An 18,013-nucleotide genomic window follows, 5' to 3' on the forward strand; every position below is an offset into this window, starting at 1 on the left:
TAGTTTGTCCACAAACATGAAAATGCTCATGATTTGGACTCCTTAAAAACCAGCCTTGCATTTATAACGCTGGAGAGGTGTTTTCGTTTTTGTTTGAAGCAAATGAATAAAATAAGCAGCTTTTAAAAGTCCATTTATTTATTTTTTTAATAAATGTTTATTGGATTTTCACAAATTATAAGAACACACACAATACAAACATACACACACAAAAACAAACATGTATAATTTCGAATCCTTTTTTTCTTAAAACTTACTTCGTCGACTTCCCCGTACCTCCCCTTTCTGCATCCCAATTCCCAAATTTGTTTCAGCAAATCCTCCCCCTTGATTTTATCTAATTTTTCCTTATTCTTTTCTTTTACTTAATCTTTTACAGCTGTAGTCCCCTATTTTCTATAACCGCAACATTTTAGCACTCATTAATTTTACAATATCTCTTAAGATAAATTTTAAATTTCATCCAATCTTCTTCCGCCGTCTCTTTCCCCTGGTCTCGGATTCTGCCAGTCATTTCAGCCAGTCCCATGTAGTCTATCACCTTCGTTTGCCATTCTTCCAGAGTGGGTAGGTCTTGTGTCTTCCAATACTTTGCGATGAGTATTCTTGCTGCTGTTGTAGCATACATAAAAAAAGTTCTGTCTTTCTTTGAAACCAATTGGCCGACAATGCCCAAGAGAAAGGCTTCTGGTTTCTTAGGGAAAGTACATTTAAGTACCTTTTTCATTTCATTATATATCATTTCCCAGAAGACCTTAATCCTTGGGCACGTCCACCAAAGGTGAAAGAATGTACCTTCAATTTCTTTACATTTCCAACACTTATTATCAGACAAATGGTAGATTTTTGCTAGCTTGACTGGGGTCATGTACCACTTATATATCATTTTCATTAAAAGTCCATTTATTGTTTATGGTCGGTTTACAAACAAACAACACAGAAAAGAGAATTCAGTATGATTTACCACTTCCTTGTCAATGGGGAGCATGTATGGAAAATACACAGCTCCTGATTGTCCTAGGGTAGGGCAGGGAGTTGGATTCATATTTAACAACTGATCAGAGAACAGGTTTCCTTTAAAGAACAAAAGCTCACATTATTGAGGCCACTTGCTCTTTGAGACATCATTTGGACATTGTCTGTCATAGAAGCCACCTATCTGTCATGGAAAGTGATGTCTAAGAAGCCAATATCTTAGAGTCAAATTGTGTGCTTGTGTTTAACGCGACTCTTAAATGCTATTAACAACCGATCGAGTCTAGAAAGGATGAACTGCTTGCACATTAATCCGAGACCCTCTTGTAGCAGCAACAAGAGGGGGAAATCCGCTTCTCTTTTTATCCAGAGAAATTTACACACACAAAAACCATGATACACTCTAAAAAGAGACCAAGTTACATTTGCTGAAAAGACTGAAATAAACTTTATCACACACATTCTACGGAATGCAGCCGTATGTACACAGCTCAAACTCTCTGTAATTAAACATTAGGACCCATTACAATACACTGCATACAAATGCAATTAATACAAACTTTTAGCATTCAGTATCAGAATCACCACCCTTTACTATATTATAAAACTTAAAATGTGCTTAGTGGCAAAACTACTTGTGTCAGATTTTTCTCCTCCTGCTCATTTAAGCAGACTAAAATTCAATTAGCATGATCTATATCAAGTTTTCCCCACCCCAGCTGTCTCAAAGTTACATTTAAAAAATCCCAGCTCTGAGTTTTTAGTACTTATGCCCTTGTTAAAGAAGCTATTACCACAAATCTGAAGTTAATTTTCTTTTCCAAGGGTAGCAATATTATGTTCCTTTGCTGTGACATCATCCTAGTCCTTATGCAACACCTCTTGGGTGCATCAGTGCCACGGGCAAAGGGCACTTGGAGAGGGTGCCATCCTTGAGGATATTCCTTGCCTCTTTCCTGAATTTTTAGGAAGAGGACGACGACTAAGGCTGCATTCAGATGTGGGGATTATTGTGTTGGTTTTTCTTGCCGTAACGCTAGTGCTTCTAATGAACACTGCAGTACCTGCGGCTCTTGGATCAATAGAATGCCACCTTGTGCAAAATTTAAATGGCGAGAAAGAACTGTTTGCTGGAATATCGGCCCAAGTTTTGTCACGTGAAATTACAGCACAACCTACGCCCTGAATTTCCCAGGTTAACGATGTTGCAAATGGGTTTTTCCGAAAGCAAATAACACAGAAATGAGTAGTAAACTTCTGCTAGATTTTTGCTAAAAAGTGGCTTTTATGCCATGAGAAATACACCAAAACACTTTCCCCCCCTCTATAAGTGGCTTTTATAACATGTGAAAAACACAAAAATGTGGAAATTATCAGGTAAGGAAACATGGGGGAAGTGGAACAAAGGAATGGACAAGTCTGTCAATGCATCTTTAGGTGTCCCCCCGCCCCCATTTCTGCACCAATTGGTTATTATTATTTTTTAAGAATATGTAGAAAAAAGTATCCATTTTTGTGTGCATTTCTCCTCATATAACATTTTGCAAGCAGTTCCTACCAATATAATCCATCTATGCACTTTTTGGTAATTAAGTATTTTTTGAGTGTGCGCTTTCCCCAATATACAAATTTTGGTGTGGCTCCTTTTCCTTTGAAGGGAGGAAGAACTGCATCACACAAGTTGGAGAGGAGTTCATTTTGAAGGAAAGCTGCATTACAGTTTGCGTACTGGCTTGGGAAGTGTCACTGTGGTAGGTTCACCCTAAAATGCGGACCAGACAAATTCCTCCTCCATCCCCAGTTCACCCCCTTTACTTGTGCGCCATGCTTTCTTTTCTGGGAGTATGCAGGGGTACGCATAACCCTAAACATCTTTTGAATCTTTGCACTTTGGTCCATTTACTGTATTTATTTCCCCCGATTTGAACTATAAAATAGTGATTTTCTTGAGTCAAAATGAGAGCCCCCCCAAACTTTCTTTTTTATAGAAAAAAACACACTGTTTGTGTGAATGTGAAGAAAAGCATGTCGAGAGAATCTGGTCAAGTGAAGATTGCTACATTCTGATTTCACTGCAATGTCCCTAATACAATGGGATTCTGCGTGTTATTTTCACTAATATAAACACCTCATGCAAACTACCCTAGTAAGGACATTTTCGAACATGTGAATAGGCTGGCAAACCACATTGCAAAATTCAGAGACATTTGAATTTTGAAAGGTGGCGATGGCTCAGTCATCACATTGTTTATGAATTAGGTGGCGCTGTGGTCTAAACCACAGAGCCTAGGGCTTGCCGATCAGAAGGTCAGTGGTTCGAATCCCCGCAACGGGGTGAGCTCCCGTTGTTCGGTCCCAGCTCCTGCCAACCTAGCAGTTCGAAAGCACGTCAAAGTGCAAGTAGATAAACAGGTACCGCTCCAGCGGGTAGGTAAATGGCATTTCCGTGCACTGCTCTAGTTTGCCCGAAGTGGTTTAGTCATGCTGGCCACATGATCCGAAAGCTGTCTGCGGACAAACGCCAGCTCCCTCGGCCTATAGAGCAAGATGAGCGCTGCAACCCCAGAGTTGTCCATTACTGGACCTAATGGTCAGGGGTCCCTTTACCTTTACCATTTACTTTTAAATGCAAGCTGAATCAAACTGCACCCATCCTTAGGTCTGTGAGCAAAAAGGATGACAATTAAGACGTCTTCTTTTTTTATCGTAGCTTTCGGGAGCCATCACCCCTTCTTCTGATTACTCTCCGCAAAGCCTTTTCTCTGAGCTCTTGAATACTTTGTCACTCTCTCAGGATGATTGGGCATGTCATTTAAAGGCAGAGAGGTCATTGCTGCCTGGGAGAAGACCCAGCGCCTGCCTTTGCCAGCGTGTACTAACCATACACAGTCATTCCACTTAATATCCTGCTGCTCACCCGTGGGATAGTAGATTTACTCAATGCCTATAAACATTCACTTCACACCTAAAGAGGGGGAAGGTTCATCACTTACAAGATCATCACTTATTCATGTGGTGGAGGCTGGGAGGAAAAGGAGATAAATGGATTTTTCACGAGTTACACTTCATGAAATAGCATTCACACCATACACCCTGTGTCTTGGTTCAAAACGTCTGTGCACAAAGAACTCTGGAGAAAGGCCACAGCTTAGTGCTAGGCAGAGGTGGGAAAAAGAGTCATTAGGTTTCCTATTATTATTATTATTATTATTATTATTATTATTATTATTATTTCTATGCCACCCTTTATCCGAAAATCGCAGGGCAGTTTACAATATAAAAAAACATAAAAATACACAGCATAGTAAGAAACAGGAAAAATACCACCTGATTGACCTCCTTGTTGTTGTTTAGTCGTGTCCGACTCTTCGTGACCCCATGGATCAGAGCACGTCAGACACTCCTGTCTTCCACTACCTCCTGCAGTTTGGTCAAACTCATGCTGGTAGCTTCGAGAAGACTGTCCAACCATCCTCTGTCGTCCCCTTCTCCTTGTGCCCTCCATCTTTCCCAGCATCAGGGTCTTTTCCAGGGAGTCTTCTCTTCTCGTGAGGTGACCAAAGTATTGGAGCCTCAGCTTCAGGATCTGTCCTTCCAGTGAGCACTCAGGGCTGATTTCCTTCAGAATGGAGAGGTTTGATCTTCTTGTAGTCCATGGGACTCTCAAGAGTCTCCTCCAGCACCATAATTCAAAAGCATCAATTCTTTGGCGATCAGCCTTCTTGATGGTCCAGCTCTCACTTCCATACATCCTATACCCTTGTAAAATGTGGCTCTTTTGGGGGGTGGGGGGTTTTGGGGTTACTGTTTTTATTTTTATTTTACATATTGTGATCTTTTCTGTGAACTGCCCTGAGTCCTCTGGGTATAGGGCGGTATATAAATTCAATAAATAATGAATAATAAAATAAGAATACCACCAGCACCCCAGTTTAAAAGGCCGTAGATGGCTCAGCTGGTTAGAGTGTGGTGCTGATAACACCAAGGTTACAGGTTCAAGTGCCATATGGGACTTCTGCATATTTTACATTGCTTTGATTGCTTAATTAGCTAAAGGCCTGGGAGAAGAGGAATGTTTTTGCCTGGCAACAAAGATATGTAATGACAGCGCTATGCAAACCTCCCTAGGGGGAGCATTGCACAAGCAGGGAGCCACAGCAGAAAAGGCCCTGTTCTTATGTTCAGGCATCTCATGGAGGGGGCACATGAAGAAGGGCCCCAGAAGAGGATCTCAGGGCTCAGGTTGGTTCATATATCAGTTCGCCTTTTAAAGGTGAGCTTTCTAAATTCATACTTTCCAAACCACCAATCTAACCAAAACACCACCATCCTTCTAAATTCGCAATTATCCGAGTTGTGCATTGCCGTTCTCCAGCCAAGAAATGTGTACGAAAAGGCATACATCAGGGTGAATGTGCCTAGGAATGCATATATCTGTGAAAATAACATACAGGAATGTGTTGTGTTAGAGGAGATTACGCATGTCAGGCAAAAAAAAAAAAGTGTTTTATTAGGCAAAAATTGTACTAAAACTCTAGACACATTTTCATGAATTTTTTTTAAAAAAATGCAAATTGGGGGGAAATGAATTTAAAATTGGGAAAACGAGAAACTGGAAGATGTTAAACTGATAGATCAATCCATTTATAGTGGTACAGCATCTGCTTTCCATTCATTGAGTTTGAATTTCAATCCCCATCATCTCCAGATAGAGGTAGGAAAAGCTTTTGGATGAAACCCTGGGGAGCCTCTGCCAGTCATTACAGAGTAACTTACAGCTGCTGCAGGTCCTACCCTCTGGAGCAGGAGAAAACATTTAAACAAATGATCTATTACCATTGAGATCAGGAGCAGGAATCTGTGTCACCCAGAAGCTGCTGGACTCCCAACTCCCAGCAATGCCAATGGTCAAGGATGCTGGAACCTGTAGTCCAGGAACACCTGGAGGTCCATTGCTTGCGATTTAGATGATAGTTTCAAACTAATGCTCAACTTATATTGGGGTGGCAATGGGGGAATTAGAAAGAAGACAAGAAGGAAATCTAGCTAAACCATACATGTCATGTGTCTTTGGGAAACCCTTTCTTGATTTATTAGCAATGAAAAGGCCTCACTGTGGATGGGAAGAGTCCTCTGTTCCCACGAGACAAGGAACATCTAGAAACTGAGCTGTTTGGGACATGAAAAGGAAAGATCTCAAGTATTTTCTAATGCAGTTCTGTGTGACTTGTTGCAAAGCTCTTTGATATGTGAGCAAAAGCAAGTCTCCTAATTCAGAAATTCCTTGCAAGTTTTTTTGTTGATTAGTTGGGTGGGGTTAATTAATGAATTCATTAATCACAGGTCACAATTGAATGTTTAATTGGTTTTCTTCTGGGAGCTGCCCCTTCTGAGAGGGTGTCTGGTGCTGATAGCGCTTGCTGTAAACAGTTTGAACAAAATCGATATGATGTAGGCCATCTTCTTGAAAAAGCTATAGCTGTTTTTAGAGTTAGCATTGCAGCAAATGAGGACCAGAGACCTTTGTTATATACAGAGTGGATTTGGAACCTGGAATGCAGATAAAAGAGGAGAGCCCATAGAGCAACTCAGAGCAGATCTAAAAAATAAAATATCACAGAATCAGATGAAAGGGGAAACTTGAGGCATATGCACACCCATGTAACAGTTAGAGTGTAACAAGGAAAAGCTCACTTACTATTGAGAGAGTTTGGATGTGTAGGTTATATAACCAAAACAGGTGGAAAACATATATGCATATGTACTTGATGGGAATTTAATCAGAAGCTTAAATGGCTTTTACACTGGCTTAAATATTGCAGCATTACAACGTTTAAACTGCATTTAAAAATAAAATAAAATTTAGTGTCTCTTTTATAACTGATTAATCCATTAGATGTTTCATCCTTTGTTATTAGCTAGGCAAAGCCACATGACTTATGAAGACATCCAATGTATCTCTGAGCTTAAATCATCTGTCAGCTCCCTGCTGTCATGGACCCCTCAGCTCTGTCAGTGTCTGCCATGGTTTGGCAGCCCCAGATGGAGGAGGAAGGAGAAAAAGCAGAAGCAGGGTGGGGGCCTTGAGGGCTGGCATCCAGGGCTGGAGGATGGAGGTCCTCCTTTTCTGATTCCAGATGTTGGAGAGAGTCAGATCCTCTGCCTTTCTCCAGCATCCTTCCTGCAGAGCCTCAGTGCGAAGGGGAGAGGACTTTGACCAGATTGTGGGGCTAGTTTCAGAGGAGCAGGACCCAATCTTTCTGCCAAGAACTAGGCACCACCTCCATAGGTAGGATCAGATGCACCCACCCAGGCAGAGTGCACATTTGAGCCTGCAGAGGTCCTGGAACCAGGGAGAGTCTTGCAAGTGAGCTTCCTTCTCTATACAAGCTTGGTGCGTAGGACATGCCAACTGTTGGGACATCTTCTTTGCTTTTATTCTATTCAGCATCTCTTGCCTCATTTGTTTACTTTGGAATAAAGCCATTTCCGAGCTTGGGAGGAGAGGGGGTTGCGGGCTACCCCCTCCCACACACGCGGGGGCTGGCCTTTTGCCCCCGCGAGAACAGGGAATCCCTGGGCGTGCCTTAGACCCTGCCCACCAATCGGCGGGCTGGGGAGGCAGGGCCTAGCCTATTTAAAGCCAGGCACGCCCGGGAACCACCCTCTTTCCCCTTTCCAGCTGAGCGGTTTTCCCATCCCACCCACCCTTTAGGCTTAGCTAGCTATGACCTTGGTCGCCACAAGGGGCCTGGTAGGAATTTTTCCAATTTGGCACACTTCTAGCCTTTTGGTTTTTTCGCCTACCTTGTAGCAAACGTCACAACTTCCGTGGTATTGGTGGTTAGGCATTGGCAGGGGTTAATTGTTATGCAAATGAATGGGGGGAAGGAAGAGCCATCACCTTCCCCCAATGAAAAGGGTAGTCTGGTAGAGGACTCCGGGGGGCGTTGCCTTGTCCGAAACCTAGGGAAGTAAGGGCCTCCGGCACGCCCCCGAGCGGTGACACCCGTGGGATCCTAGTTGGCGTACTTCAACAGGACTCCCACGGCTTGTGGATAACCCTTCCCGGTCTCCATGCCGGGTAGTCGATAGGAGCCAATGCCTAAAGCCAATACCTTTCAATTCTGTAATCAATAAAGTTGTGGCCTTTTTATGCCCATTAACCTTAAATAATGTGTCCAGTGTCTTCATTTCACATGGGGGAGGGGACTTGCCATGCAATGACTTATATGCTCGCTGCAGCCAATCAGAAGCTGTGGAAGTCGCATCGGACATTTGGGTTCCAAAGAATGTTTGAAAACTGGAACAGCCACTTCCGGTGTTTGATCGTTCAGGAGCCAAAATGTTTGGCAACTAAGCCGTTAGAATTCCAAGGTACGACTGTTTTAGCCTTACTTTCAAATAAGAGCCATTGTCATTGTGTTTTGGAGCGGGAACACAACATCCCATGCCACCCACAATTTACAGAGTGTGATCACAGCTATCCTACTGGGAATTTTTCAGGAGGAGGAGGAGGGTTGCAAGCAACCCAATGTCACCTGTGCTCACTGCATCAGCAGCTGAGTGCCAGCCCTGCTCCTGGGTACTGTTTTCATTCCTCTTTCTTTTAAAGCCACACAGTGCAACAGACTGATTCCAAGAAGCTTTGCCTATACTGTGATTTGGTTTCAGAGACCTTCACATTTTTACTTTTAATGCTGTAGGTACCACCTCCTGCCAACCTAGCAGTTTGAAAGCACATCAAAGTGCAAGTAGATAAATAGGTACCGCTCCAGCGGGAAGGTAAACGCCATTTCCGTGCACTGCTCTGGTTCGCCAGAAACAGTTTAGTCATGCTGGCCACATGACCCGGAAGCTGTATGCCAGCTCCCTCGGCCAATAAAGCGAGATGAGCGCCACAACCCCAGAGTCGGTCACGACTGGACCTGATGGTCAGGGGTCCCTTTACCTTTACCTTACCACCACCTCTGGTCACTTATGCCCTCTGGATCAGCCCCCATGCCCAAGAGGCAGGAAGGGGAAAAGGGCTCGCACACACATGTACACATACGTTTCCATTCCAAGGGATTGCGATTAAAGACATAATTAATATGAGACTTGAAAAGCACATAGAATCACAGATTCATAGAGTTGGAAAGGACCACGTAGGTCATCCAGTCCAACCCTCTGCAATGAAGGATCTTTCACCCAGCATGGGGCTCAAACTCACAACCCTGAGATTGTCTCATGCTCCATTGACTGAGCTAAGAGGAAGCAGGAAAGAGGGTCACTCTTCCAACTTCCTCCTTCGGATCCATCCTAAAAGGCATCCATCCCAAACACCAAGGGGTCAGTGGATGTGGGTCGGTGGTCTAAGAAGCTGTGTGGGCACCAGAGAAAGATCCCAAGGGCAGTACTGCACCCACAGGTACCACATTGGTGACCCCTGTTTTAGCCAAATTGCTCTAGCTATGTTGTGTCATCATGCAAGCACACCAGTGTCAGGTCTGTATCTCCAGCCATCGTTTTGCTATCTAGCAGGTAAAGACTTTTGTACCCCTGAAACAGCCTTTCCTTGAGCTAAGAAAGTTCTCTCTGGTCCTTTTAGTTCAGCCTTTGTATAACGGTTGTCACATTTGAGACAGGGTGAGTAAATCATTAGGCAAGTGCTAATCACTAAGCACCACAAATTGATGGCCAGTTTTAGTTCGATCCCAGCAGATATTTCCAGGATCCACTTGACTTTGCCCTAGTTATAGCCTCTGCATGCTGGGAACTTTGAATTCTCCTCCTGAGCTGATACCCAGCTGGACCTACTTAAAGGGGGAATAAATAGGTCACAAGATAGGAGCTGGGAAGAGCAACTAAACACACAAAGATAAATAAGATTCAAAATTATCTGCGCATGCAGCCACCTATTCATCTCAGCTGAATGTGTTCCTTTCCATAGAAATGTCTTTTCACTTTAAAATCAAAAAGACTTTTTATTATCGTTACTCACTGCCTTTCTGACTGCCTCCTTCTAAAGCAACTCTGCCCCACTTATCATCTTCTTTCCTGGTTTCTAGGCTGCTTCCATGGTGGTGGAAACAGCAGAAGAATGGAGGATAAGAGGGAGATCTTGCTATCCCATGTTTTTTAGGCTTCCTTGTATGCTTCTATTGTGGTGAGCTGGGAGCACTGGGAAGTGGAACTTGCCCAGAAAGATTAAGTGAACTAACAAGGGTTGGGTGGGTTTTTTCTTTCCAGTGTGCAGATGAACACAGAATGCAGAGCTGGAAGAAATAGTGTGCAGTTGGAAATTTATTTATTTATTTATCCCTTTGTTTTTAAGTTTTCTATACCACCTTCCATCTGAGGATCACAGGATGGTTTACAACATACAGTCACAGAAAATACGTAACTTAAGCAGAAAGTGTGGGAAAATGAGGTGTGGGATTAGATATGTTAGGCATACGTGTTTCTTAAGTACTTAAAGAACAAGGAATGTCAGGGACACCATGTACACAACTTATATAAGGGCAGAATGCACTTGGTTTCCATACTTAAACTGCCTGAACCATAATTTTAAGAAAACTGTCTTTTTGGCCAGAAACTCCTCTTCTTCATCTTCATCTTTGGACATATTTATCACATCTAAATATTCTTAAAGTAGTCCTTTCTGTGTGCCTGTTGTTACTGAATTAAGGCAGATTCAGAAATAAATACTCATTGAATAGTAGATAAGAAGTGTTGGCTCCTATGGAGAAAATATCACTGATACAAGGCTCAAGCAAGGAGCAAAGCCTACTTTCTGTTAGTTTGCCTTTTTCCTTTTCTAATATGGGGAGTCAGATGGGTATTTGTGTCAACACCCCAGGGATAGAGGATGTGGGGATACCAAACCTAACATTTATTCTGATGCACGTCAGCTCAGCCATATGGCTTCTTTTATTCTTGAAGATAAGGATGCACCGTGGATAGAGATGGAAAATTACGAGGTTAATGGGGTCCCATTAGGCACCTATGTTTTTTTGAAACAAAAATTCCAATCTCCACAATGGCTGGAAAATGCCATCCCCACCCTCAAGCGGGGGCGAATTGACCACACCCAACCCAAACTCCCTTGGGAAGAAGACTCAAAATGGTTTTGCCCTGGGGAGGAGTCAGGGAAGTGCCAAGCAGGTCATCAGGCCAATCAGGATGGAGAATGAGCCAGGCTGGCTCCACCCCCAAGCACTCCACTCTCCTCTTTGCAGCATCCCCCTCCCTCCCTATGCAGTATGGGCTTTGCTAGTTGCCTGTTTCGGGACTGAGTCAGAGTTTTTGGGGGGGATCCCCTGACTGGCCACTTTTTCACCTACTCCATACTGCTGGTAGTCCTGTTCTTGGAGTGGTATTTTTGACTGGTTTAATTGGCTTTTAGTCTGGGCAGGAAAGAAAAATGAAGATAGTTAGGAATCTGAGGTGAGACACCCACACAGTGGAAGTTGACCCCAGTTCCAGGCACCACAAAGAGGCACCTTAAGGTCCAAACGGTTTACTGATGTAGAAATAGAGGCTTCAGTGATACCATTCTGGATGTTAATATATACATACAGTTTGTAGGTTTTGCAGGTATTGTTACAGTGGTACCTCGGGTTAAGAACTTAATTCGTTCTGGACGTCCGTTCTTAAACTGAAATTGTTGTTAACCTGAGGTACCACTTTAGCTAATGGGGCCTCCCGCTGCCGCCGCATCGCCGGAGCATGATTTCTGTTCTCATTCTGAAGCAAAGTTCTTAACCCGAGGTACTATTTCTGGGTTAGCGGAGTCTGTAACCTGAAGTGTATGTAACCTGAAGCATATGTAACCTGAAGCCTCTGTAACCCAAGGTACCACTGTATTATTATTACTAATTTTCATTTTCATTATTTAAACTTGTATACAGCCCTTAATCCAAAGATCCCAGGGCAGTTCACAACAGAACATACATACATACATACAAGTATAAAATATCTTTGTTGCTCCGTCAATTCAAGACGTAACACAGACAGACAGACTGACTCACTCACTTCACATGACTGACCTGGACACACGAATGGACTCACCGACTAACTAATGAGCTGACATGCCTTAATCACTTACATAGATGGCACTGGGCCATTGCCATAGCAACTGGCTTGCCTGACGATGCACCTGTTGACTTGTCACATAAATGGGGTGACTTGTGTTCATGAATGGAATTAACCCTTTCCACCACCCAGTTCCTGAGGCATTATTGGATTAAGAGCAGTCTTTGTCACCCTATGCAGCCTTGGCCTTGGGGCCTTTGGGGCTTGGCAGGTGCACCGGAGTGAATGCCAAACTGGCAGGGCCATGGGGTGCTTGTCAGCTTCAGATGCCCAAAGTTCTCAGAGCAAAGGGGAATAATTCCTTCCCATGCTGTGCTGCGGGGGTCACAGGTGGAGCCTATAAACATGCCCAGGAGTGGGGAGGGAGCTGATCCCTCTTGCCTAAGGGAACTTCCCTGCCTGGACTATATTTTAATTTGGCTAATTATGTTTATTTGCTTGTTTGCAGATCCTCTATGTTATATTTGAATATATTGTGGATTCTCGAGTCTTCTTTAAGGGTGTGCTGGCAATTAGTTCTCATTTGTATTATTTACAGCTTGGATTATTAAGTGGGTGGCAGTCCTGCCACCAGGGCTCTCTTCACTTATTCCCTCTACAACATCACCCACTTTTTATGAATACAAGTAGAGCATACAATATTGATTCATGGAAGACCTGTGACTTGTATTGTCTGCAGTGGTGGAGGAAGGGGGTGGGGACGGGGGAGGATCGCCCTGGGTGCCATCTCTGTGCAGGGTGACAAGGTACCCCGCAGGGGGCGGTCTTGCTTCCCCCAGGCACAGTGGTGCAAGCCACCACCATCGCGCCACCGCAGCCACATGCGGAGGATCCTCTGCTCGTGGCTGCAGCCATTGGCAAACCGCCCAGTGGAACATGTTCATGTGCTGTACGTATGGCGGCAGGATCCCTCCACTGCCACTGCAGCCTCGAGCAGAGGATCTCACTGCCGTCCGTATGGCGCTCGACCGGCGCTGTCAGCAAACCGCCCAGTGGCGCATGTGTCGCGGTGCTACGTACACGTACGGCATGTGCACATGCATCATATATACGATGCTGCGTATGCGTCGTATGTACAGCACGTGCATTTGTCGTATGTACTGTTACATGCATGCATCACACATAGAGGTGTGTGTATGCGCATGCGCCACCAGACAGTTTGCCCCGACACCCCACACCGGGTGCCAGTTCTCCTTCCTTCGCCTCTGATTGTCTGGCTGCTTTTTACGAAGGGAGAAATGGGGAATTAGTGCTGTTGGAAAATCTTTTTAAGCCCTGACAACTACCAGATGTAGAGAAAGGAGAAGAATTTTTTGGGGGGGGTTAATGCTCATATCTGAGGTGTTCTGAACCATTGAATTTTGATTTTGCAAACAAGATCATCTGGATTTCAGTGACATTGCAATCGGGCAAGACGGATTCCCTAGGCAGCTGAGATTCTGCTGGTGCGTGTGAGTGGTCACTCCGTTGATACAAGCTGCATGACACAAAGGAATGGGAAATGTGAAAAACAGAGGTTTCCAAGGGACTTTGTGAATTTTCTAAGTTCTGAAACTTAAAAGAACTTAAAAGCATGCATCTCTCTCCCATATATACACCCAGCCCTGCCCTGCCAAGGAGTTCCACGCAATCATCTCCCTTTGGTTTCTCCCTCACAACTAGCCAAGCAGAGGAAAAAATGATTTCGATGATTTACAACGCCTCGGAAGGGTTGGAAAAAGCACAGTAAATAATAAATCAAAACTGGCAAAAGGAACAAGAATGCATCCATCTTTTATGAGCTCTATTCACTGCTGCATGTACAGTTCAGACATAAAACAAATGCGCCGTGCAAAGTTGTTGTTGCTGCTGCTGCTGCAGCTCCTTCAGAAGTCTCTCTACCCGGGAGTTTCTGAGCATTCTACTCAAAAGCAAAGGCAAGTCGTGCTGAGATCCTAGCCGGATAAGCACAGGAACTCATCTCACTTTCTCTGCCCTCTTTCAACCCCATCCAGAGAGAAAGATGGCTACCTGGATTTCAAGGCCAGAAGGTCCTACAGCTTGGGCCCAGGACACCTCCAGGACTACCTGAGCCCTAATTACTGAGATCACCCAGAGCAACACTGTTAGTTGTCCCTCATGTTACAGAGGCCCAACTGGCCTCCACTAGCATTTGGGTATTTAGTGTCACTGGTCCCATGTTGTGGAACACTCTTCTAGTAGGGTTGCAACAGGCATCCTCCCACTTTTTACTTTCAGGCATCGTCGCTATGAAGATGGTGGTGGTGATCATTAGACTTTGTATTTGTTTGTTATCCAAAGGTCTCCAAGTGACTTCCAACACCATTCATTCATGAATTCATTCATTCGTTCATTGATTCATTCATTCCAAATATAAATGCATTATGCCATATAAAGGGCAACCAGAATAATCATGGGTGGGGAAGGAAAGACTTCGCTGTGAAAAAAAGGTTACTTCGTTTGGCACTTTTCAATTTAGAAAAAAGATGGGTAAGAGGTGACATGATAGAAGTTTATAAAAATTATGAATCACACAGAAAAAGTAGATTGAGAAAAGATTTTTCTCCGTCTCTCACAATACTAGAACTCATGCACATCCTACAAAGCTGAATGCTTAAAAGGGTGGTTTACACTACCCTGATAATTCATGATGTGGCAGTATATAAATGAATGAATGAATGAATGCATTTGAAACATTTCCTATGTTCTACTTGCACAGTCATGCAACCTCACACCAAAGCAGCAGACCACTTCTTCAGGATACCTGTGGTTGTGAGGTCCATTTATCCTATCACCCAAGACTTGTCTAGCTAGGTTGACAACCTAGGTGAATGAACACAGGGAACTGTTCTATAATGAACAGCCAGATGGGCGGGTATAAATAATAAATTATTATTATTATTATTATTATTATTGTTATTATTATTATTAAGTCAGATCTTCGGTCCACAGTATTATTAGTATCCTGGCAAATGTTCTGGGGCAACAATGGGGAATCTGTGACCCTCGGCGCATTGCTGCACTCCAATTCCCATTAGTCCCAGCCAGCATGGTCAATAGATGATATAAATTGCAGTCCAACAACAGCTGGAACGCCGCAGGTTAGCCACCACTGACCAACCCCTAACATCTGGGATCTTCTCCCAGATGAACTTCTCCAATCACTGAGATCATAGAATCATAGAAACAGAGTTGGAAGGATAATCTAGTCCAACCTCCTGAAATGCAGGAACCTCACCTAACGTGGGGTTCAAACCCATGACCCTGAGATTAAGTGTCTTATGCTTTATCAACTGAGCTATCTCTGAAGGTGAGCCACCTTCTTGATATTGGTAGGTAGGGGGGGGGACCGGTGCTTCCCTATGTTAATATTCGACCCCAGATTCTGTGTGACACCTACCGTATTTTTCGCCCTATAGGACACACTTTTTCTCCTCCAAAAATGAAGGGGAAATCTGGGTGCATCCTATGGGGCGAATGCAGGCTTTCGCTGAAGCTTGGAGAGTGAGAGGGGTCGGTACACACCGACCTCTCTCACTGTCCAGGCTTCAGGAAGACATCCGCAGCCTAGGCAGCCCTGTGGGAGTTCCCGCAGGGCTGTCTAGGCTGCAGATAGCAGCCTGCTTCCCGGAGCGTCGGGCGCACTGAAAGCAGAGCGCCCGGTGCTTCGGGAACACATCCGCAGCCTAAGCAGCCCTGTGGGAGGTCCCGCAGGGCTCCCTACGCTGCGGCTAGCAGCCTGCCGCCCGGCGGGCACGGCGCCCTAAAGCAGAGTGCCCCCGTGCCAGGCAGACATCCACAGCGTGTTGGAGCCCTGCAGGAGTTCCCCGCAGGGCTCCCCACACTGCAGATAGCAGCCTGCCGCCCGGCGCGAGGAGCACTCTGAAGCAGAGCGCCCCTCGCGCCGGGCAAACATCCGCAGTGTGGAGAGCCCTGCGGGAGTTCCCCACAGGGCTCCCCACGCGGCGGATAGCAGCCTGCCGCCTGGCGGGCCGGGCCCACTGAAGCAGAGTGCCCCACGCGCCGGGCAGACATCGGCCAGCCCCACAAGCTCGGGGGACAGCAGGGAGGCGCAGCGTCGCCATCCCGCTGTTCCTCGACCTGGTTCAGTTTCCCCGACATGCTTTGGGGGGGGAAATAAAGGAAATTTCCCCCCTTTATTTCCCCCCAAAAAAACTAGGTGTGTCCTATGGGACGGAGCGTCCTATCGGACAGAAAATACGGTGCTTTGACTTACTCGTACACTACTTTGAGTTTTATTTCATTATGATGGCTAGGCTACCAGTTTCTTCTGTATATGTCTGCTTTGGGGGGTTTCTTTTTGGTTTGGTTTTGCATCATATTATTTATTTTTTCAAAAAAAAATAATGAGTTGTGTATCATAAGATTACATCAGTTTTCAACCTGAAAAAGGCAGGCTAAAATAAATCAAATGAAATATCAGTCCAAGTACATAGGAAGGTGCCTTATACCCAGCCCAATCATTGGTCCATTTTGCTGAGTACTTTCTATACTGTCAGGCAGTGGTTCTCCCTGATTTCATACAGGAGTATTTCACGGTCCTAACTGGAGGTGCCAAAGATTGAACCTGAGACCTTCTGCGTGTGAGGCAAGTTGAGACCCTATTCAACACGTGCATGCGCGCGCGCGCGCACACACACACACACACACAACCTGGAACTGGCAAGGACTGTAGAGAACACACTCTTACTTATTTAATTCATCATACCAGTTTAATCCTCTAAACACTATTATGTAAGTAAATAGCACAGAACCACATAATGGAGACGATTGTGCATTTGGCCAGAGCTACTGAATCCCAAGAGAGAGGTGGGTGGTGCTGTGGGTTAAACCACAGAGCCTAGGGCTTGCTGATCAGAAGGTCAGCAGTTTGAATCCCTGCGATGGGGTAAGCTCCCATTGCTCGGTCCCTGCTCCTGCCAACCTAGCAGTTCGAAAGCACATCAAAGTGCAAGTAGATAAATAGGTACCGCTCCGGCGGAAAGGTAAACGGCGTTTCCTTGCACTGCTCTGGTTCGCCAGAAGCGGCTTAGTCATGCTGGCCACATGACCCAGAAGTTGTACGCCGGCTCCCTTGGCCAGTAAAGTGGGATGAGCACCACAACCCCAGAGTCGTCTGCGACTGGACCTAATGGTCAGGGGTCCTTTTACCTTTACCTTTATCAAATCCCAGAGGCAAAACTCAGTGGTTTTCATAAGCACCTTTCTCTTCTTAAAACAAAACGGCAAACAATATAAAACCAGAGAATAAACACGAAGCAGCATGGTGAACCCTTGCCATACAATGCTATCCTGAACAAGTTCAGATATAAACCTTGTTGAGCTCTATGGGGCTTACACAGTTCGTAGCTCAGCTACAAATTCATTAGACGGCATTAGGCAAGCTGCAATTTCCCAACCTCAGCCTCCCCATGTGTAATGGGGGATTTTAATACTGGCACACCTTACAGAGCTGTTGTATGGATTACTGAGGTAATCTGCATGGAGTGCTTTGTGTGCTTGGGTAAATAGTCATATAAATCCTCGGTATAATAAAGTATTTGGCTTTGCTTAGTCTGGGCCAAACATCTTGTAGTTTGTCTGGGATGATCCGCCTTGAACAAGAGGACTTTGTGTCCACCAGCATTGCCAAGAGTCACTCAAAGGGATAGACAGATCTGTCTATTTCCCATTTGTGTCATTTTTGCATGGGCTCATTCATAAATAAATTTCATCCCCAAAATATGAGATTTTTAAAATCTAAATGAAATGGGCATATGTACATACATTTAAATACATATTTGTAAATGATCAGTAGATAGATGGATTGATTGATGGATGGATGATAGATAGATGATATAGATAGATAGATAGATAGATAGATAGATAGATAGATAGATGATAGATAGATAGAGAGATAGATAGATGATAGATATAGATGATAGCTAGCTAGCTAGATGAT

The sequence above is a fragment of the Podarcis bocagei genome, assembly GCF_964188305.1.
Source record: "Podarcis bocagei genome assembly, chromosome: 7".
Classification (NCBI taxonomy): Eukaryota; Metazoa; Chordata; class Lepidosauria; order Squamata; family Lacertidae; genus Podarcis; species Podarcis bocagei.